The sequence below is a fragment of the Bos indicus x Bos taurus genome, chromosome 13 (genome assembly GCF_003369695.1).
Source record: "Bos indicus x Bos taurus breed Angus x Brahman F1 hybrid chromosome 13, Bos_hybrid_MaternalHap_v2.0, whole genome shotgun sequence".
Taxonomy (NCBI): Eukaryota; Metazoa; Chordata; class Mammalia; order Artiodactyla; family Bovidae; genus Bos; species Bos indicus x Bos taurus.
The window spans coordinates 64,166,188-64,191,085 of NC_040088.1; positions in this window are offsets into that span (position 1 = coordinate 64,166,188).

The window sequence follows — 24,898 nt, forward strand, 5'->3', positions numbered from 1 at the left end:
GGTCCGTCTAGTCAAGGCTATGGTTTTTCCAGTGGTCATGTATGGATGTGAGAGTTGTACTGTGAAGAAAGCTGAGTGCCGAAGAATTGATGTTTTGAACTGTGGTGTTGGAGAAGACTCTTGAGAGTCCCTTGGACTGCAAGGAGATCCAACCAGTCCATCCTAAAGGAGATCAGTCCTGGGTGTTCATTGGAAGGACTGATGCTAAAGCTGAAGCTCCAATACTCTGGCCACCTCATGCAAAGAGTTGACCCATTGGAAAAGCCCCTGATGCTGGGAGGGATCGGGGGCAGGAGGAAAAGGGGATGACAGAGGATGAGATGGCTCAATGGCATCACCGATTTGATGGACATGAGTTTGAGTAGACTCATGAATTGGTGATTGACAGGGAGGCCTGGCATGCTGCGATTCATGGGATCACAAAGAGTCGGACACAACTGAGCGACTGAACTGAAGTGATTGGAGAGAAAGATATAAAAAGGAAAAATTTATTTTCTTGCAGGGGGATTTTATTCTCTGCTTCCAGGAATAGACAAGGGTTCTCTCCACACAATAGGGAGAAAGCAAGCATAAAGTGGCCACAGGGTTAGGAAGAAACAATGGAGGATACACTGTCCTGCTGGTGGGCCAGTGGGGGTGCGGGATACACCACCTGGAGGAAGCAGTCACAGAGCGTGCCGTGGAGTCTGTGAATGAAGGTCCCATGTTGAGGGTGGATGAGAGCAAGGCCAACACCAAGGCTTAAAGAGCCCAGAGAGCAGAAGGTACCTCTAATCAGGGTTCAGCATCCACAGAATCACCTGTCATCATGCCGGGAGGGAGGGGAAGGGGGGGTAAGGCCTCCAGCCCCAGAGGTTCTGGTTTGGCAGGTCTGGGATGGGGCCAGTACATTTGCATGTCCTACAAATTCCCAGGTGGTGCCAAGACTGCTGACACTGTTGATAGATATATTTCTGCAAGGGAGCTTGGTTACTATGCAGGACTATGACAGGAAACGAGGTGTCCACGTGCCTTTCATGGGCAGTGCAACAGTCTATTCTAGCTCATCGCTGAGAGGCACAGAGTGTCCAGTGGGGCCCACGGTCTCAGGAACCAGAGACAGAGCTCATCGCTAAGTGTCATTTCTCTGCCTTGGGGAAAAGTTTGGTTCAAATATATACACAGCTTTTCGAGCCCTTCTCTAAACTAATGGAAGGTGTCGCTATTCCATGGTTCCACTTCTTTGTGTTCTCCATTTCAAGATAACACAAGAAATCCCTATATTTTAGGCCAGGATTTTTTTTTTTTCCTCTCCTTCTTCAGAAGCAATGGTTTGTATCCAGGCCTATTTAAAGTCCTTGGAGATATCTGAACACCTGTTCAGAAAACCGAGAATCACATTAGCTCTGGAGAAAGCTAATATGGATCAACACCTTGGCTGTTTGGTGTTGAGTCGCTCTCCACGGGAAATTACGGTAATACACACCATCCTTTTAACTGAAAGAGTCAGTGACTCCCAGACAGATATATTCCATTTGGCCATCCAGAAATTGTGTCCCCAGGTGATCAGAGTGAGACAGTCACTTTAGCTATTGGTTCAAAAGCCTCACTTCCACTGTAAAACCATTTCAGCACTTGTTCATTAAATTTAAAACATCAAAGAGGATTCGCCAATCTGGAAAACATTTATGAAAAATTTAAATGGGGTGTCACTTTGGCAGTGTAAGTGGCACAACTGTTTGATTTTCAACTATTTACAGATGTATCTGACTCTGGGATTAATGCTTATATTTTTCCTGGAGAAATGGTGTAGGCAAAATTTTGACCAAATTGGCCTGAAAGAAAATTGGTCTAAATATATGTAAGGTGGAACGATTCTCCTGACTATGGTCTATGTCTCTTTGTGCATGAGAAACGAGAAGCATCTTTTTTCAAATTCATCTTGTTTTATAGCTCTTGATACCAGAAATTCTACATCAGAAAATTTAAGGACTTCATGTCCTAGCCTCATTTTTGTTTGGAACTCCTGAGTCCCAGAGTTGCCAAATCCTTTCTTTCCTAATTCATATTTATGTTTGAAAACTTTCTTTAAATAACTATTTGGGAACTGGTCACATAAGACAGCGCCAAAAGACAATATGAATTGGGAACATGTCTGGCCGTCCACAAGTCTAGAAGTTTTCTCTGATATTGTTTTTCTACTGTAGATTCCAGTAAATGAATGATGCTATGACTCATAGCTTCAACCCTTGGGGAAAAAGAGGAGAAAGTTCAAGTCTTAGCCTAGAATATATTTGAAAGATTAAACATTTTCTGTAACATATTTTAGTTATTATTTATGTCACTTCTAACTCTTAAAATGATTTGCTGTGACTTACGTAAGCATATACAATACTTTTAAAAGCAAGCCAAGAAAATGAGGGGAAAAAGAAACAATAATCGCTATAAGTACACTTCACTAAAATTCTGCTGTATATTGGGATCTACAATTTCTAGCAGCCAGCCCAAAGAAGGAAACACTCTTTTTGAAACTATTAGGAAAGAAAGCAATTGCTCAAGAGAAGTATAATTGGTTTTGGTTCCAAGACCCGAGTGAAGAGTTTAACCTGGGTCAGTTTTGAAAGAATTCTCTGTATTCTCAACAGCTTTCCTACTTGATAGAATAATGATTTTTAAAAGACTTGGATTCTATACATCCCTGAATGCATGCCAGTGGTTCAACCCCAGAGGAGAGTTCAATCAGAGAATGCCATGATGTGGTCCAGAGAATTCCAGAACATTCCAGAGAATCCACTGTACCCTGGTGTGGCTTAATCCAAGACAATGTGGTCTATTTAGAAAAAAATGGATGGATTGCACATCTTTAAGGCAATTGTCCCTTTCAATTATCTTGAAAACAAGCCTTTGGACAATGTAAAGCACTGACTCATAATCCACCTCGTGCATTTCACTTGCGGAGCTTTACAAATGCAGTCATCTTCATGGTCTTCCTGAAATCTCAACCCTTGATCTCAACCTTCTCTGCTTGCTCTCTGCTCCTGTCCTAGATCGGGTCACTGCACCTCCCCTGGAATTACAACTCCAAGATCCTTCAGTCTCAACACTTTGGGAAGAGTTAGAATAGTTCAGATGGAATTATTAATAAGTTTTAGATTTCTAAAGTACACTTCTGACTTACTTATTTTCTTTTACTTACAAAATTAGCTATATCATCTTTGGATCTCATCCTGTCTTTCCAAGCATTTTTATCCCATACAGATTCTGCCCTTGCATCTCTTTGCCAGTGCTCACACTGTTTCCTCCAGGGGAAATACCTCTCTGATACCAACAGAAATGAAACCCCATACCCATCTAGCACTCAAAGTCAGTTAGCTGTGTATCCCACAGATCGAATAGAACAATGTCTTTCCCAAGTTTGGTGTCCAGTTAATATTGAATGAATAAGTGAATGCATGAATGTTCATCTCAGAAGTTTCTCTTGGCTGTGTTAGGCAGAAAAGTCAGAATTCTCCCACTCTTTTTACTTTATTTAACACAATCCTTTTGTGAGAAAATAGTCATTTGGCCCTGTTTTGGCATTTCTTAAAAACCAAAGAGAAAAGCTTTCATATGTGTTCCCTTCAAGGATCCTTCAAGCGAGCCACGTGTCGTACCCTCTTAAGGAGACCTTGTGTCACACTACGAATCAGAGCATTTGTGAGGGGCGAGTCCAGGCATGGCACAGGGAAACCCACAGGACAGGAATTTGCTCAAGACCTTGAAACCGGGCACCTCTGCTGCTGAGCAATAGCTCAGTTAGTTAGGAAACGAGGTTGCTCTTCACCTGCCTGCTGTTACAGGTTTTGTGACACTACAGGACACTGTGATTTAGCAAAGGAAAATTGCCTGGTAATAGGAATAGAACCTCATTAAGATGAAACAGTGTCTGACATCCTCGAGTCAGACAAAAGAGAATATGAAATTGATGTGGTCAGCATTATTGCCAAGCTGCATTTGAGAAGAATCAAACCAAGTGCAATTGACAGCTCTTGAGGAAGAAAATACCCACAAATGAAACAGTAGCACACTGAATGTAAACCTCGAGTCCTAACTGCATTAAAATATGACTTTGTGTTTGGTTTCCTTCCACAGTGAGATCATTCAGAGCAAATCTGAAAAAGGAACAAGGTGTGTACACTCCACAAAGCCCTCCGGCAGAGGGTGGTGGGAGGGTTAATTTAGTTACCCAACTCTCATAATCCTAAAATAAGTGTGGACTTGTTTCTCATGCTGGAAAGACCAAAAGTGCTCAGGAAAAGGTGACAGAGAAGAACTGGTTTTGTTTGGTGATGCTTGATTGGGAGGGCACCGCTGTCATTGGCCACCGCCCTCAAAAGACCCTTCACCATAAGATAAAGGCCATGTCAGTTACCTGATCTTGTTTCCAGCCACCTCCCAAAATTTGTAGGTGGCATGGAGGCATTTGTCTATAGCGCCCTTAGCTTGTGAGCCATACAGTCTCTATGTATATACAGCCTTGATTCACTGGAATGGAAGGTGGTCGTCAAGCGTCTATCTGAAAAAAAGTGACGACTAGTGGCAGCCTTGGTATCCACCTTGATGATATTGTTGTTGTTTAGTGTTATTTATTATTAATAGAAGAAAACCTGGTGATCCTTTCTTTTTCCAACAAAAATATTTTTATGCATGATTTTCATACAAATTCTCCCAAGATACAACCGCTTCCCTCCCACCAAGGAGACCATGCTGCTGCTGCTGCTTGGTCATTCAGTTGTGTCTGACTCTGTGCAACCTCACGGACGGTAGCCCATCAGGCTCCTATGTCCATGGGATTCTCAGGCAAGAATATTGGAGTGGGCTGCCATGCCCTCTTCCAGAAGATCTTCCCAACCCAGGGATCAAACTGGGGTCTCCTACATTGCAGGCAGACCCTTTACCACTGAGAACCAGAGAAGCCCACAAGGGGATCACGTCCAACCTTTTATCCCCAGCCTTTGATGTCCCTCCCATCCTGAGCACATTTCCAATACAGACAAAGAGCAGCAGCAGGCAAAAGAAAGAGGAGTCGAACGTCTTTTAGAAACCCAACCTCAAGGGCGGCTCAAGGAATGGGTAGATTCCACTGCTGCCTCCTGGCTAAGACCCCTCTTCTTCCTTCTGTTTATTCTTTTCCAAGTGAAAAAAATTATTATTTTTGAAATAATGTGAAGCCATATTTTACAAAGTATGGACACTTAACATAGTCTGCTTCTTTTTATGTTTGTTTATTGATTTTGGGCTGCATCAGGTCTTAGCTGAAGTACACAGGCTTCTCTCTAGATGTGGTCCATGGGCTCAGTTGTTGTGGTCCCAGGGGCTTAGTTTGCCCTGAGGCATGTGTGGAATCTTAGTTCCCTGACCAGGGATCAAACCCAAGACCCCTGTATTGGAAGGTGGATTCTTAACCACTGGACTACTAGGGAAATCCCCATAGCCTACTTCTTAATTTTAAACACTTCAATTGAAATGCACTTATATGTGGTCAATGTTACAGTTTTAAAGAATAAATGTCTTGTGTTAGACTATCTCTCTAGAACAGAATGTTTGCAGAGAGTAAATCTGCAGAGATCATCATCTTACTGGACACATGACTCTTTTCAGCCAGCTGTGATGGCAATAATCAGTCAGCTCTGTTCAGTCGCTAGTCATGTCCGACTCTTTGTAACCCCATGGACTGCAGCACGCCAGATCTCCCTGTCTATCACCAACTCCTGGAGTTTACTCAAACTCATGTCCATCGAGTCAGTGATGCCATCCAACCATCTCATCCTCTGTCGTCCCCTTTTCCTCCTGCCTTCAATCTTTCCCAGCATCAGGGTCTTTTTCAATGAGTCAGTTCTTCGCATCAGGTGGTCAAAGTATTGGAGTTTCAGCTTCAGCATCAGTCTTTCCAATGAATATTCAGGACTGATTTCCTTTAGGATGGACTGGTTGGATCTCCTTGCAGCCTAAGGGACTCTCAAGAGTCTTCTCCAACACCATCGTTCAAAAGCATCAATTCTTCGGCGCTCAGTTTTCTTTATAGTCAGACTTTCACATCCATACACGACTACTGGAAAAACCATAGTTTGACTAGAGGGACCTTTGTTGGCAAACTAATGTCTCTGCTTTTTAATATGCTGTCCAGGTTGGTCATAACTTTTCTTTCAAGGAGCAAGTGTCTTTTAATTTCATGGCTGCAATCATCATCTGCAGCGATTTTGGAGCCCAAAAATATAGTCTGACACTGTTTCCCATGAAGTGATGGGACCAGATGCCATGATCTTAGTTTTCTGAATGTTGAGCTTTAAGCCAGTTTTTTCACTCTCCTCTTTCACTTTCATCAAGAGGCTTTTTAGTTCCTCTTCACTTTCTGCCATAAGGGTGGTGTCATCTGCATATCTGAGGTTATTGATATTTCTCCCAGCAATTTTGATTCCAGTTTGTGCTTCATTCAGCCCAGCATTTCACGTGATGTACTCTGCATATAAGTTAAATAAGCAAGGTGACAATATACAGCCTTGACATACTCCTTTCCCAATTTGGAACCAGTCTGTTGTTCCATGTCCAGTTCTAACAGTTGCTTCCTGACCTGCGTACAGATTTCTCAGGAGGCAGGTCAGGTGGTCTGGTATTCCCATCTCTTGAAGAACTTTCCATAGTTTGTTGTGATCCACACAGTCAAAGGCTTTGGCATAGTCAATAAAGCAGAAATAGATGATTTTCTGGAACTCTCCTGCTTTTTCAATGATCCAACAGATGCTGGCAATTTGATCTCTGGTTCCTCTACCTTTTCTAAACTCAGCTCAAACATCTGGATGTTCACACTTCACGTATTGTTGAAGCCTGGCTTGGAGAATTTTGAGCATTCCTTTACTAGCATATGAGATGAGTGCAATTGTGCAGTAGTTTGAGCATTCTTTGGCATTGCCTTTCTTTGGGATTGGAATGAAAACTGACCTTTTCCAGTCCTGTGGCCACTGCTAAGTTTTCCAAATTTGCTGGCATATTGAGTGTAGCACTTTTACAGCATCATCTTTTAGGATTTGAAATAGGTCAGCTGGAATTCCATCACCTCCACTAGCTTTGTTCATAGTGATGCTTCCTAAGGCCCACTTCACTTCACATTCTAGGATATCTAGCTGTAGGAGAGTGATCACACCATTGTGATTATCTGGATCATGAAGATCTTTTTTGTATAGTTCTTGTATAGCTTTTGTATAGATGGCAATAATAAAGGGTAGGAAAAAGCAGAATAAACAAAAAAGTGCAACATTTGCCTTACAGGGATTTACTTGGAAATGTGACCCATAATAATTGCAAAAGAGAGAAACACTGTCCTGTCATTTTTTAGAAACCCACCTCATCTGAACAAGTTGATCTAAAATGAGGGAACAAAGGACTTTGCTCACTTTAATCTCATTTCCTAAAGTAAGTTCTTCAAAAGGGCAAAGAGACAATGTGGTGACAGACAAAGCAATGGCCTGGCAATGCCGAGTCTCAGCTCTGCCTCTGGGTGATGAGGACCCCAGGAGTCCGTTACTGAAACTGATCCAACTTTCCCCACTTGCGAGGTGAGATTCAATAATTGGCTTCTCATAGATTGAAAAGCTGTTCTAATAATAATAATAATTCATAAATAAGATGGAGGAGAAGAAAGCTTCTTTTGAAAAATTCTGAACTTCATGAATCAAATCACAGTATTTACATTATTCAAGACATTCTCTTAAAAGACTCACCTTCTAGCTTTGACTCTCCTGGAAGATTTTTTTCTAAAGAGCGTTACCATGAGAAATAGAGTTTTTTGGGTCTTTTTTCTACTACAAGATAAAGATGGTGCATGTTATCCATGGAAGAATGAGAGGGAAGGTGAGTAACTTCATGAGTTGCTCCAGGAGACTGTGCCAACAACCCTATGGAGTCATTTTGCCAGTTAAGGGGAGATGGCAAAGTCCACTCCAAAAGTGATGCTGGGGTCAGAAAACAAGTAAGCACTACAAAAAAATTATAACCCTTTAATTCTTACTGTGAAATGTGAACATTTTATTTTCTCTGTGTTTATCATACTGCAAAGACTTGTTAATGAGTTCTGTATTTGGGAAGGAGTTTTTGTGATTTAGGGGAAAAAAAAGTGAAAACCCCACAAATAGAAGAACCATCATTTCAACATTAATATAATTCCTTTTCCCACCCATTTCTCACAATCATGTATACTCTTGATATATTTAATCTTTTGCAATTGTTCCCATAGCAACTCCTCCTGGTAGTGGCAGAGCTGAAGGCTACTGGAATCTTGAAACTCAGCCTGCCCTGGGCAGGTTTCTCTCTCTCTCTCTCTTTCTACATTTACTTGTTTATATTAAATCTTGGGTGTTTTAGAACTCCCTTGTATTTGCCTTCAAAATCCTGCCAGAGATGAGAACGTGAGAGCATGAGATCCTTTTAAGGACAAAAAGATGTATCATTTTTGTTTTGTTTCATTTGGGGGTTTCCAAGCAGAAGTCCTGATTCATTTAAATCTGAACTCTCCATCACCATTTACAAATTCCTTAACAGCACTTAACCAACATGAGGAGGTACTACTTAAGTGATAGGTAGTCCTTAGAATTTGTCCCTAGAGAGTAAAATCATCACCTCTGCTCTGCCCTCAGTTCTGGGGTGACCAGGAAATCAAGGTACTGAAAATCTGTAAAAATTCCTGGGTGACACAGGCAGGGTTTGCAAAGGCAGCTTTGGGACCATGTAATGCTTATAAATTCAAATGCTAGAACATTCTTCTCATTTCCTTCCTGCAATTTGTTTCTCTGCCTCCAGATAATACCAGCTCTGAGGAGTGGGCTTGGGGACCAGAAAATCAAATATTATTATTAATCACTGTAATTACTTTTCTTGGCCAAACTGGAGAGCTGGGAAGCAAATCAAATTCTCTTGAGTTCAGTCTTAACTAAAACACGTTACTGAGCCATGATTACTTCATCCTTAGTCATCTTAAACTAGGACTATTACTGCAAAAAAAAAAAAAAAATGGTTTCTAAAATATAATCGATCTTGTTTATTTACATATATTCAACTCATAGGGTTTAAAGCACTTCTTCCTAAAGATGGAGAAAGATCTTGTCTAATTCCCAAACATACTGAAAACTTCAAGAGAAACAATATTAGTTTAAACGTTACTTACAAATACTGGTATGAGAATATACTTCTGCTTACTAGTTGAGAAAGATTAAAATTTCAGAGTTAATAATACTTAAATGTATTGGTTGAAATTATAGCAGTTATACTTCTAATAAATTAGCTGTACATTCTCTTTTTTAAAAATTTACTTTATTTTTATTTTATGCATATTCTTTTTTGCACCATGCCACATGGCTTGTGCAAGCTTAGTTTTCCCAACCAAGGATTGAACTTGCACCTCCTGCATTGGGAGCATGCAGTCTTAACTGCTGGACCACCAGGGAAGTCCTTGTATTCCCTTTTTCTGATAAAAATACATCTAGGGCCTCCATTGTTGCCAAACTCTATAGAGTACCACTCACATTGAAAAAAGTCATAGATTTAGGTATTTATTACAATTCTCCAGCAAATGAGATTAAACTCCTTTGATCTTAAACAAACTGAAAAGAGCATATTGTGACAATTTTCTGAGAGCAGAAAGCAAAATTACCCTGAGGAAAGTAAACCTTTTTCGAATTTGCACAGAAGCAAATACTAAATATATTAAATGCATTCCATTTAAAGCCACTGATATGGTCTATAGAATACACCAAAATATTTTGATTGGGATTCATGGTTAGATGAAACTCGTGGATATTTTGTGCTACATTCAACAATGATTCAAAAGATTGCTTGAATGTTTCAGCCAGTAGATTTCACCATCAGGAAGTCAGGTTTGAGACCACATGAGTATGACATTCTAGCCATTTGTTAAAATGTCACAGTGACTTAGCTTTACAGGTGGCAGGAAACCAAAACTTTCATTTCTGTGAGCTAGTTTAGACACACTGCATTGTTATGTGATTCAAGGCACATCAATTTACCCCATCCAGGCTAGCTTCTTCACCTAAAAAACACCAATGCTGAAACCCTAAAGTCTCTTGATTGTATATTTTATAAGATTATAAATTTGATCCATAACCTTCAGGAATTCACAATTGCATTGTAGTCAAAGACATACAGCCTTTTTTAAAAAGCTGGCTTTTCATAGGTCAAATGGCAGCATGAGACATTCAAATAGGTCAGCTTCTATTTCCTTTTTGAAAAACATATATTGAGCTATAAATGACATATAATAAACTGTACATAATTAAAGTATGCAATTTGATAAGTTTTGATTCATGCATATACCCATCATCACCACAATCAGGATAATGACCATCTCCATCACCCAGACAAATTCCTTATGTTCCTCTGTAATCCCCCTTTCCTGTTCCCCTGTCCCTCCCTTCCCCTCAACCCCATTCCAATCCCTAGGCAACCACAGATCTGCTTTATTCACTACAGATTAGGGTGGTTTTTTTTTAATTTTATATAAAATTTTTACATTTAAAAATACACAGTAGGAATTATTTTTTGGCTTGACTTATTTCACTCAGCATAATTATTTTGAGATTCATTCCTATTCTTGCAAATATTGATAATCTATTCCTCTTTATTGTTTAGCAGTATTCGATTGTATGGAGATACCAGAATTTGTTTATCCATTAACCTGTTAACGGACATCACAGTTGTTTCCAGTTTGGGATTATTACACATAAAGCTGCTAAGAACATTTATGTATAAATCTTTGGACATATATTTTTATTTCTAAGAACAGAGTGGCTAGATCATATAGTAAGTGTATCTTCAACTTCTTAAGAAGCGGACACACTGTTTCCACAAGGATTATGTGCATATACATTCCCACCTGCAGAATATGAGAATTCCAGTTTCTCCACATCCTTGCCAACTTTGGTATCATCAGTGTTTCTAATTTTACACATTCTAATCAGTGTGCATCAAAATGTAATTGAGGCTTTAATTTGCATTTTCCTATGATCAGCGTGGGCTTCCCTGGTGGCTCAGTTGGTAAAGAATCCACCTGCAATGCGGGAGACCTGGGTTCGATCCCTGGGTTGGGAAGGTCCCCTGGAGAAGGGAATGGCAACCCACTCCAGTTTTCTTGCCCAAAGAATCCCCATGGACAGAGGAGCCTGGTGGGCCACACTCCATGGGGTTGCAAAGAGTCAGGTATGACTGAGCGACTGAGCACAGCACAGCATGTTCAGCATATTTCCATGAGTTTATTTGCCACCCATATGTCTTCTTTGATGAAATATCTTTTCAAATAATTTGCTCGTTTTGATTTTGGCTGTTTATCTTATTTGTTGTTATTCAGTTGCTCAGTTGTGTCCAACTCTTTGCAACCCCATGGACTGCAGCATGCCTGGCCTTGCCAGGCCTTATTACTGAGTCTTAAAACTTCTTTCTGTATTTTAAATTCTAAGTTCCTTAGCTGACATGTGATTTGCAAATATTTTGTTCCCATCAGTGGCTGACAATTTCTGCCTTTTAATTGGAGTGTTAGGCCATTGTGATTTAATGTAATTATAGGTGTGATAGGGTTATATCCACCATCGTGTTTATTATTTTTTTTTGTCGCATCTATTTCTTGTTAAATGGTTGAATTATATCTATCTTTTCACTATTTATTTGTATATGTCCTGTCTGTTTCTCCCTCTCTTTTTTCTTCTTTCTCTGCTTTCCTTTGGATACATTGTTGTTATGTGTGTGGGCTCAGTCACTCAGTCCTGTCCAACTCTATGCAACTCCATGGACTGTAGCCTTCCAGCCTCCTCTGTCTATGGTATTTTCCAGGCAAGAAAACTGGAGTGAGTTGCCATTTCCTTCTCCAGGGGATCTTCCTGACCCAGGAATCCAACCTGTGTCTCTTGCATTGGCAGGCTGATTCTTTATCACTGTGCCACTTGGAAAGTGACTTTAAGATACAGTATCCCTGCTGGCTCAGACAGTAAAGAATCCACCTGCAGTATGGGAAACCTGGGTTCAATCCCTGGGTTGGGAAGATCCCTTGGAGGAGGGCATGGCAACCCACTCCAGTATTCTTGGCTTGGAAAATACCATGGACAGAGGAGTCTGGTGGGCTACATCACATGGTGTCACAAAGAGTTGGACACAACTGAGTGACTAAGCACAGCAAATTTTTTAAATTGCATATTTATTTCAGAGCTATTCATTTTCATCTACTTGATGACAGGCATTAGTCCAGACACTGGAAATACAATAGTGAGTAAAGCAGACAAAATCTCTGTTACTCCCTAGAGATGTAACCTCTAGCTGGGGAGAGAAAGGGGACCAGGATGACTGGAGCAGGGTGTGCCAGGAGAAGATGGGAGGAAGCTGAAATAAGAGGTTCAGCCAGGACTCAGACCACATAAGATCTTGTAGATCATGTTAGGGTGTTTGCCTTTTATTCCTGGTGTCATGAGAAGCTACTGACAGGTTTTGAGCATGAAAGACACATAATCTGGTTTACATTTTAAAAGAATGACTCTGGTTACCGGATGGCAAACCTAGAGGAAAAGCAGAAAGTGCAATTAGGAGGCTGTTGCATTTTTCCAAGGGAGAGAAAGTGGTGGTGTAGAGTAGAATGAAGCAGTTCAGATGTTAAATGGCTGGATTCTAGCTATATTTTTAAGACATAATGGACAGAACCTACTAATAGGTCAGATTTGGGGGAGAAAAAAGAGAAATCAGGGATGATTCCCAGGCTTTTTTCTGAGCAGCTACATGAAAGCTAGTGCCATTTGCTGCGGAAGATTAGGTTTTGCTTTGGATATATGAAACTTGACGCGTTTATTAGATATTCAAACAGAGAAGTCAATTAGAATGACGGACAGGAGCCTCAAAGATGAGGGGAAAGGTCATGTTGTAGCAGAATAATTCAGAGTCACCAGGGGGCTGTGTAAACTTTTAAGAAAATATTTCCATTGGTGCATCCCAGGAGGAGAAGCCCTTATTTTCTTGTGAAGCATATATGCTGCGTTTCTTTGCACTCCAAGTCCAATGCACAGCCTATACTTAGTGTGTTAGTGTAGGTTCTTTCGATCACATACAACAGAAGCTGACTCTGGATAACTAAAGCAAAAAAAAAAGGGGGGGGAGGAATTAGCTAAAAGGAATTTTCCAATACAGTCACAGAATTGAAGGAATATTGGAAACCATGACACAGGAAGGGCAGCATGAAGGGCCAGCTCAGAGACCTCTGTGATAAGAGTTTGAGGAAATGCTATGAATGAAACTCAGGTCCATTGGTGCTAAGTCCTCCATAGTCATTGTAATGCTCTAAAAAGCCAGAAGGACCACCTATCCCTCATCTGTTAGAGAAAGAGATTGAAAGAAATCCTTGCTATTAAAGTGTAGTCTTTTGCCAAATGGTGCAGCCAGTATTACCCACTCCAGTGTTCTTGCCTGGAGAATCCCAGAGACGGGGGAGCCCAGTGGGCTGCCGTCTATGGGGTCGCACAGAGTCGGACACGACTGAAGCGACTTAGCAGCAGCAGCAGCAGTAGCAGCAGCAGCCAGTATTTACTTGAATACTCTTTCAGTCCCACTTTCTTTCTCTTATTCTTCTGAGACTCCACTGATACAAATGTTAGATCTCCTGATACTGTCCCTCAGGTTCCTGTCATTCTTTTTATTTTTTCTATTTCCTTCTGTTGTTCAGATTGGATAAATTCTATCAATCTGTCCTCAATTTCACTGATTCTATTCTCTGCTATTCTCTGCTATACTCAACCTAGATTTTGTTTCTCTTATTTCTTTATTTAGTTGTATAATTTCCATTTGGCTCTTTCTTAAATCACTTTAATTTCTTTGCTGAGATTTTCCTTTTTTTTTTTCATTTGTTTCAAGAGAATTTGTAATACCTTGGTGAGGCATTTTTATGATCATTGTTTTTTTTTTAATTTTTTAAAATTTATTTTTGGTTGTGATGGGTCTTCATTGCTGCATGCAGGCTTTCTCTAATTCCAAGAAGGGGCCACTTTTCATTGGGTGCACGTGCTTCTCATTTCAGGGACTTCTCTTGTTGCAGAGGAGCACAGGCCTCTGGGCGCACAGGCTTCAGTAGCTGCAACTCAGCAGTTGTGGCATACTGGCTTAGTTCTCCACAGCAAGTGGAATCTTCCTAAACCAGGGATTGAACCCATGTCCCTTGCATAGGCAGGCAGATTCTTATCCACTGTACCACCAGGGAACTCCTGATCACTGCTTTAAAAGTCTGGCTTTTTAAAATTATTTCCTGGACTTTTTTTTTTTTTTCCTTAGCAGACTCTAGGTCCTATTTATTAAAGGCTCTTTTATGATACTAGGCAGTCACCACATTTGGGTTTAGCCCACAGGTCCTGGCCTAATTGTGAGACCGTGGTTTCAGCACAAGTTAGTTTTCAGGGCCATGTGATATTACTTTGCTGCTTGTTTTCTTTGGTGCCACTGGGGCTCCCGCTGGTCCCTGATGGTACTTCTTGGGGTGATGGGATGTAGTTTTCTCAAAGTATCAAGTGCCTTTAGGTGGGGGAAGGGGTTCTCTGTCCAAGAGGACCAAGAGTCAACCTGGACCAGGTTCTCATTGTGGTTGGGTTCCTTTTATTTGTGCCACCCAACCATGCTGTGTGGAGGATGCCAATCTCAGGCCTGGAGGGAATTAGAGCACTTCCCTGGCCATTTGCTGTTTTGCAGTAGGATTCCCCTTGAGAGTGCCTCCCGGTGAGGAGCGAGAGTTCTTCTCCTGGTCGTTCATCATTACAGGGCTCCCAGTCAGTCCCCCTGCTGGTGGCCCTGAGCTTCTTGTGTGGCTGGCAAAACTCTCATTCATTGAGGGGAGGTTCAGCTTCTCTAGCTGGCATCATGACCTGGAAATGTTCTCCACATCATACCCTGGGTCATTCATGGGACTCAGCCTGGCTTGTTTCCTTGTCTCGTATCTCTGTCTTTTATTGCCTGGTGGGCCTGATGTCCAATGTCCTGAGGACTTTTGTTTCACCTATTTTTCCTAGTCTTCTAGCTTTTCAAGTGAAAGGGTAAATCTGGTCCATTTTAATTTGTCTTGGCTTACAATACAAATGTTACCCTTATGCCCTTCTATGTAGAAAAGTGACTTAGAATTAACGAGTCAATGTGGGATTTCATTTAGGAGGCTGTGTCCAAGTAAGCCTAAACAGGGAGAGAAGTGGATGGATTTGAGAGGTATTAGGAGGACTCAAGATTGCCGGGAGAATTATCAATAACCTCAGATATGCAGATGACACCACCCTTATGGCAGAAAGTGAAGAGGAACAAAAAAGCCTCTTGATGAAAATGAAAGTGGAGAGTAATAAAGTTGGCTTAAATCTCAACATTCAGAAAATGAAGATCATGGCATCTGGTCCCATCACTTCATGGAAAATAGATGGGGAAACAGTGGAAACAATGTCAGACTTTATTTTGGGGGGCTCCAAAATCACTGCAGATGGTGACTGCAGTCATGAAATTAAAAGACGCTTACTCCTTGGAAGAAAAGTTATGATCAACCTAGATAGCATATTGAAAAGCAGAGACATTACTTTGCCAACAAATGTCTGTCTAGTCAAGGCTATGGTTTTTCCAGTAGTCATGTATGGATGTGAGAGTTGGACTGTGAAGAAGGTTGAGTGCCTAAGAACTGATGCTTTTGAACTGTGGTATTGGAGAAGACTCTTGAGAGTCCCTTGGACTGCAAGGAGATCCAACCAGTCCATTCTGAAGGAGATCAGCCCTGGGATTTCTTTGGAAGGAATGATGCTAAAGCTGAAACTCCAGTACTTTGGCCACCTCATGTAAAGAGTTGACTCATTGGAAAAGACTCTGATGCTGGGAGGGATTGAGGGCAGAAGGAGAAGGGGACGACAGAGGATGCGATGGCTGGATGGCATCACTGACTCGATGGACGTGAGTCTGAGTGAACTCCGGGAGTTGGTGATGGACAGGGAGGCCTGGCGTGCTGCGATTCATGGGGTCGCAAAGAGTCGGACACGACTGAGCGACTGAACTGAACTGAACTGAGGAGGACTCAACAGTATTTGGTGACTGATGGGCAGAGGAAGGAGGAGAAGATGTTAGCATGGCATGGATGCACGGTGACACTGCTCACTGACACAGGGAACTCTAGAGGAGGAGCTGGTTTGGAGTGACATATGTTTGGTTTGGAATACATCCAATTTGACTTGGATAAGCAGGATGTTTATGGAGTGAGGGGTGAAAACTCATTAAAAGGTAAGGCTAGAGAATGAAATAGTCAGAAAGAAAGTAGATTATAAAGAATAGAAATAGAAGATGAGAACTGTGACCATGGGACTTCCCTGGTGTTCCAGTGATTAAGACCTTGCCCTTCCACTGTGTGGGATGTGGGTGGGAAACTTAGATCCTGCATTCTGCATGATATGGTCTAAAAAAAAAAAAAAAGAATTGCAATCACGCCTTTTTGTAGTATTTTATGGATCACTGCTACTCTCCTTTGTGAGAAGCATTTATTTAGCACTTAGAAACAGACATTTCACTGACCACTTTGAACACATCAATAAAAAGTAAAGTTGGCTTCGACTTCTGACTTTAGAATTAGCAAAGTTAAAGCTTCGTATTAATGGAATAGGTCTTTCATAACGAATTCCTTGCTAGTTGCTTTACTTTTACGAGAGTGAAAAGTCATGATTTGTACCATCAGGCTGTTATAAGCTTACATCCTATTAAGAAAACACTGATCCCAAATGTAGATGGCAGGCTGATGTCCAGAGCCGTCAGGGCATTGAGCCAAATTGACAAAGCAAGGTATGAGGATTCACCTCAGGATTCAGACAAGGTAATGGGTTTGGTTGTAACACATCACAGAGAAAAAAAGGAACCTCCTGCCGTCAACTAAGAATTTCCAAAATGAAAAAGTAATTACTTACAAGAAATCTTCATTATAAAATATTTATTCCAGTAATAATAATAATAAAACTAACAGTCCTAATTCTAAAATTGGAGGTGGAAACCATTTCTATTTTTATTGACATGTGAAAATCAGAATTGTTTCAGGCTGACTCTGAACGATCTGATTATGAGCCAACATCAAAAGTGCAGACAGTTTTCGGCAAGGAAAGCAAACACCTGCTGAACTTCCCATCATGGTTAATACTGTGCTGAATTTTGAGATATAAGATCAGAGTTTAAATACTTGTCTAACAAAACAGCATCTGGCTGAAGACATTGATCTTTATTTGTCTAAAACACACAGAACACTCTCTCTCCTGTCAGTGAGCATCGCTGTCAAATGCTCTGGGTGTAGCCACGAATGCTGGCGGGATTGCACGTTGAGGCATGGATGTTAAGCGTGCATTTAATCAGCTGCAGAAGGTGAGATGGAGCATCACACTGACTAATTTCAGGAGTAACTGTAATGGGCTCTTAATTACATGTAGTGTCTGGTAGATTCATTTAGTTGCTGATTGCAAGATGTAGAGGCAAATATTGAGCAGGTTATAGATGGTGCACATTTTAAAAAGAAACCCATATTCTCAAGCCACATTATTGTGAGTCTAAATTGGGGGAACGTCGTTGGAGAGCAATTTGACAACACCTATGGAAACTGAATGTGTTTCTATTGCCTTCAACTGAGCAGTGTGGGTCTAATACTCCACCCTGCAGGTAGTTTCACAGTTGTGCACAAAGATATATGGACAAGGGTGGTTATTGCAGAGTGAAGGGTAATAGCAAACTATTGGGAAAAACTTAGGTGTTCATCAGTATGGAACTGGTTAAATAAATTATGGTATTTCCATACGCGAGAATAAAGTGCAACGAGGTGGTTCAGTGGTTAAGGATCGGCCTGCCAATGAAGGAGACACGGGTTCAATCTCTTGGCTGGGAAGATCCCCTGGAGAAGGAAATGGCAACCCGCTCCAGTATTCTTGCCTGGGAAATCTCGTGGACAGAGGAATCTGGCGGGTTGCAGTCCATGGGGTTACAAAATAGCTGGACACAACTTAGTGACTAAGCAACAACAACAAAAATAATGAGATGGTATTTCAATAAATACCAATTTGGAACATTTTCTGAGATATGTAGATATGTGAGGAAAACAAAATTCAGAACAGTGTGTAACATACTCCTATTTGTACAAAGAAGGAGGGGCAAGTATAAATACTCTGCATATATAAGTATATGTTTGGAAGATACATAAGAAATGAGTAATCTTGCTTGTTTCTGGAAAATAGGGAAACGCAGGCAGGGAATGTGGAAAGGTTTACTTTTCATATATAACCTTTATAGGCTTTGAATATTTTACTATGTCATATATAAGCTATTCAAATATTAAAAATTAAAAATCCATCAAATATTTAAAATTATATCAAACTCCATTATGAATTTTGACATGGCTTCATGAAAAAATACTTGCTAAAAGATGGAGTAGAGATACTTAAGAATGTACCAAATCCTCTTAAAATTGCATATTTCAAGGAAATGAGAAGTTTCTGATAAAACAGATGATGATTAACACGGTCGGAAATATAGAAACAAAGGAGTTCCGGTGTTTTCCTTGCTGGGCACATTAGCGTCACATGCTGAGGGGAAAAAAAAAAAATCATGACAGTCTTTCTGAACCGAAGATCCTTAGTTCCTCACCATCCCTCCTCTTCCTCTCAGAAGCTCAGACCCAGGAGTTGCATAGCATTCGTTAGGCTTTTATTAATATATAGGTTTGCCTGACCAACAAGGGAATCAGGAAAGTGTGAAAAGAAAACATTTGAAATTGTACACACATGAAAGAGCATGTTACTGGGATAAAACATTGTACTGGAATAAAAATGCGAGGATAAAAATATTTATCAAATTTCTAGGTAATGAACAGTAACTATCGAAATGACCTTCGTTTGCATGACTTGACCTCCAAGTTTGTAGAAGAACACAGGCCATAAACAAATGCACGTGATAAAACAGGATAAGGGAGTAGTTAGCTCCTGAGCAGCCTGATGGCCCAGAGAAAGAACATCCAGGTGATAGCGAGTGAAAGCGAAAGTCGATCAGTCGTGTCTGACTCTTTGAGACTATGGACTATACAGTCCATGGACTTCTCCAGGCCAGAATACTGGAGTGGGTAGCCTTTCCCTTCTCCAGGGGGACCTTCCCAACCCAGGGATCAAACCCAGGTCTCCCGATTTCAGGTGGATGCTTTACCAGCTGAGCCGCAAGGGAAATCAAAGATTACTGGAGTGAATAGCCTATCCTTCCCAACCCAGGAATCGAACCAGGGCCTCCTGCATTGCAGGCAGATTCTTTACCAACTGAGCCACCAGTAGAGTCCAAGAATACTGGAGTGGTGAGTACTTCTTGGCAAATTTTGCTTGAAGACATAAACTCTAAACTTAAAGTCATTATTTTGCATTTATAAATATTAGAAGCTTTGTTAACTCCTTTTCATATTGAAAAGAATTTTCTTTTAATGGACATGGTTCAAGACCTTACTGCATTAAGGGAGTTTTAGTTTTAGTTAGACATTTTTTAAAAAGGTGTTTTGTTTTCTCTTTTTGGCCAGTTTGAACAATTATAAGCTGATGGACTAAAAGGCTGAATAAGGACAGTAGCCACCAGTTAGAGAAGCGTGTCACCAGGTGCAGGACATGCTTCAAAAATCCAATTGGCCTGGTCATGAACTGTCAGTGAGAAAAGTCACTTTTTAGCTTAAGAATTGCCCTGATCACTCATGAGAGATTCGCAACATTGCTAATCCTCAGGGAAATGCAGATCAAAACAGCAATGAGTTATCACCCCACACCTGTCAGAACTGCTGTCATCAAAAAAGAACACAAATAACAAATGTTGATGAGGATGTGGAGAAAAGGGAACCCTCATACACTGTTGGTAGGAATGTGAATTGGTGCAGTCACTGTAGAAAATGGTCCAGAGGTTTCTCAAAAAACTAAAAATAGAACTATCATATGACCCAGCAATTTCTCTCCTGTGTTTATATCTTTAAAAAAAACAACACTAATTCAAAAAGACACATGCACTGCAGTGTTCATAGCAGTATTATTTACAGTTGACAAGATTTAGAAGCAACCTAAGTATCCATCAGTAGATGGATGGATAAAGAAGATATAGTGTAAATATACAATGGAATACTACTCAGCCATAAAGAACAAAACTTGCCATTTGCCTGGATGGATGTGGAGGGCATTATGCTAAGTGAAAGAAGTCAAAGAAAAAGACTGCATGACATCACTTACATGTGGAATCTAAAAAAATACAAGGAACTAGTGAATATAACAAAAAAGCAGCCGACTCACAGATACAGAGAGCAAACTAGTGGTTACCAATGGGGCAAGGGAAGAAGGGAGGGGCAATTTTATAGAGGTAGGGGATTAAGAGGTACAGACTATTAGGTTTAAAATAAGCTACAAGGATATATTGTACAATACAGGAAACACAACCAATATTTTATAATAGCTATAAATGGAGTACAACTTTTAAAAATTCTGAATCACTGTATCGTACCCCTATAATTTATATCATAATATACATCAGTTATACTTCAATCTAGAAATAAAAGAACTGTCTTAATCAAAGTTTAATCACATTCCACAAGTTGCTGAACGTTTTCTTGGGCATAGTCCATGCTGGTAGAACTTAACCGACTCTAAAGGCAACTTAGCAGAAGATGAAAAGCATATGCTCCCCAGCACACACAGGTGGCTGCATTTTAAAGAACTGAACTGTTGCCAGAGACAGACAGCAATTTCTATGGGAGAAACACAAGGAGAGAAGAAAACGAAAAGCAAGAGATAATGAAAAGAGGATACATCAGAGGATAAAAAAAGTTAATTTCCTCTAGAGAAGCCATCTCCTCCCCTTCCTTCCTGCCTCATAGCTCCTCCAGACACCAGACTCAAGTCTCACCTCCATTCACCTAATAAAAACCATTTCCACCCCCTCCTCTCCACTTGAATCTGTCTCAGGCGTTCTACCCTAAACTTGAACGGTTCCTCTCTCTCTACCTTGAAATCGTTCTCTGAACGTCTCTGCACGCGTGGGGCTGCAAGATGGCAGATGAGTAACTCATGATTCATCATCAAGCTCACAGCTGAGTAAGTGTTTGATGGCCCTTGACTCTGAAGCTTGAACTCAACAAAGCAGAACAGACTTCAACATAATCTATCGTGACACAAAGGTCCTACCTGTTGTAGTGACTAGAACTTAGGCTAACGGCTGAACGAAAGTATCTTCTCGCACTTTGGTTATTATTATTTCTGTTCACAGATTTTCTGCAGCTCCAAACACTACGTATTTGGTATTTGCATCACTTCCTGTGATTCAGCTAAAACATGTGTCATCTATAACATGGAGGGTTAGAAATGGTCGTATACATTCCCTCATGCCTCCAGTTTTATCAATCTATGATTCTGTACATGGGATAACACAAAATCAGAGTAGCCTCAGTAAATTAGTCGTTCACTGATTCTATAACATATTTATTGAATGTTCAGTATGTGCCCGATGCTATACAAGGCCCCTAGGATACAAAATGTGAACAAGACATAGATCTTGCTTTAAAATTGCAAGACATTGAACATGAGTGTTGAGCTGAAGGGAGGGCTGGAGAAAGCAGGTCACAGAAATAAACAATTGGCTAAAATAAGGGTGATCCTTGCTATGGCAGAAATACACCTTCCATGGTAGAATAGCACAAAGGAAGGAAACCTAAAGCTCGGGGTCAGAGAAGATCTCTGGGAACAAGTGGGTTGTAAGAGAAATCACTAAGTTGTAAATGCTGTCTATCAGAGAAGGGTGAGCAAGTAACAGAGCATCCAGAAGGGATGAGCCTGCTCTGGAGAGAACTCACCAGTGGGACCCATTTGTCCACTGATTTTCTCCAGTTTTTTTTTTTTTTTTTTGGCCACACTCTACAGCATGCATGGAATGCATGGATCTTAGATCCACAACCAGGGGTGGAACCTGCGCTTCCTGCAGTGAAGCCCAGGTTCTTAACCACTGGACGGCCAGGGAAGTCCTTGCCCCAGTTCTAACACAGACCTGCTTTACCACGTGCCAGCAATGGATGCTTGTTGAGTGAATAAATGTTGATGACTAATCTGTAACATAATGTGGAGGTGGGGGTGCAGTGGGGAGGAATGTTAAAGAACAAGGTTTTAGGAGTAATACAGTCATAAAGAGATATATGCCTCCTGGAAAGGAGTTTGCAGTTTATTCTATAGGTGGGTTTCCCAGGTGGCACAGTGGTAGAAAATCTGCCTGCCAATGCAGGAGATGCAAGAGACATCGGCTCAATCCCTGGGTCAGGAAAATCCCCTGGAGTAGGAAATAGCAACCCGCTCCAGTACTCTTGCCTGGAATGTTCCATAGAGAAGCCTGGAGGGCTACAATTCCTGAGGTTGCAAAGAGTCGGACATGGCACACACACTTCGGGTAGCACAAAGCAGTGAAGAATTATCCCCAGAAACAGACTTGGAAACATTCATCATCGTTTTTCCCAAGAGTGAAATGCTATGTGTCTGCCCATCCTGCCTCAGTCCCCAAGAGCACATGTGAGTACCTGGAAGCATCCTTTGAGCATATCTCCGCTGGTACATCCTTCTTTGATGGAACGTTTCTGTAAGGAAGTTCAGAAGGATGAGAAGCAGACTGTGTGGGTTGGTACAAAGTACAGCCATATCCTTGATATAATCCTAACACCTTGGGGAAGGGGAGGGTCTGTCATCGTCATCAAAGAATGAAAATCCCTGGAGGCTCTATCATACTGAATGGAGTAAGTCAAAGACAAGTATCATACACCACTTACATATGGAATCTAAACAAATGATACAAATGAACTTCTTTACAAAACAGACCCATAGATTTCAGAAACAAACTCATGGTTACCAAAGGTGAAAGATGAGGGGAGGGATAAATTAGGATTTTGGAATTAGCATGTATGCACTACTGTATAAAAAATACTCAACAAGGACAATACTGTACAGTGCAGGGAAATTTATGAAACAATGTATATGGGAAAAGAAGCTAAAAAAGAACGGATATATGTATATGTATAACTGAATTACTACCATACACCTGAAACTAACACAACATTGTAAATCAACTATAGTATAAAACAAAATCTAAATTTAAAAAATTTAAATTAATAAGTAAAACTGAAAACAAAAAGAAAATAGTTGGAGGCTAATTTCAAGGAATCTGTCGAGTCTGCCTTTCCAATAAGGACGTGCCTGGGCCAGCGCCGTGACCAGCCTGTTGCTGTTCAGTTGCTAAGTCATGTCTGACGCTTTGTGACCTCATGGACTGTAGCCCATGAGTGGGGTCTGGCCTGAGTCTCTGGGCTGCACACGAGGGCAGTCCCAGGCAGGGTGGTTCTACCACTGTGAGTCAGGAGGCATTCCTCATATGACTGTCCATGGAGTCACCTAGGATGGGACTCAGATTAACTCTTAGTAAATGGGGTTGGTCAAGGCAGGAAAGTGGTGGCTTGGTGCTTCCGATGAAGAGGGGTGAAGTGGCGGTGTTATCAGAGTTGCCCAGGGACAAGAGTGAGACGGTGTAAGATGTACCTTGTGAGGGTTGGGAATCTGAGTGCCTACTCTAGGGCAGCCTTGCAAGGGTTGAGCTGCTCTCCTCCCAGTGTGGGTACCTGAAAACCAGAAACACAGAAACCAGAAATTTCTGAAAACCAGAAATACCTGGTAAAATAGAAAGACCCAAAATAGGAACACACCCAAAGAACAGAGAACCTGAGGGAGATAAAGTTTTAAAAGACCGACCACTTGCCAAGGCTCTTAGTTCCCATACCCAACTCCCAGATTCATCATGCTGCACATCTTTGTTTTATAAAACTCTGTTCCGCTGTAGGGAGGAGGATGTACAAGGTTTGTGCCCTGGAGGGGGATGACCGACACTGTCCACACACCTAAGGTACTAACAGAGGCTATGATCAGAGACAAGGACATGATTCTAACCAAAGATGCTCTAAAAGGAAGGGTGTAAATACCAAATGTACACAAGTACACAATTCAGGCCTTGAGACACACAAAACGTGGAAGTGACATGTGTATCTACTGACATCTGATCCTTCCAGGTCTCTAGAAAGAACGTCCTCATCTTGGGTAAAATCTCCATGCTTACCTGTCATTTCTCCACCACCACCCTCCAAACCTCAAGATGATATCTTGTCCGGATGCCTCATTCAATCAGCTTTATGGTTCTCTGATACCTTAGAGACAACATTCAACCTGAAATCTGCCTATTATAGTGAACAAAGCTAGAGTGTGAAGTCACAAAGATCTTTGGAGAAATTTTTAGATGATATTTCCTTTCTTTTTTACATCTTGTAACATGAGAAATAAATCAGGTTCTTAGTTTCAAGTATTCCAAACCAAAATAGAAGATAAGTACCTCTTCTCACCTTTATTTTGAGATGTTGCCATTTGTGAATAATATTTTAAGGTTAAGAATCAGGAAATTATATAATTAACACCCTAGAAAAGCTCATTTATGGTTGAGAGGAGTTTCCATGTAGGTTACAGCACATTCTCAACAGCTCCATTTTCACATGCACATGTCAATGAAAAAAAAGCAATGACTAGGTAACAGACCACAGGACAGCTCAAGGGCAAATCATAAACAGTATCGGAGACAAAGGAATTTACAACCAGGGCATGTCGCTTTATTATTAGTCATACATGTTGCTGCCTACCGTAGTATCTACTTAAAAGACTTTATTCCAGATTCCAAATTATAATTATCCAATTATGTATCACCTGGTTCGAGAATTATAGGTAAAGAGACTTTGGATGATTAAATAGTGCCTCATAACACTTGTCTTAAAATTTGACTCTTTGTTGTT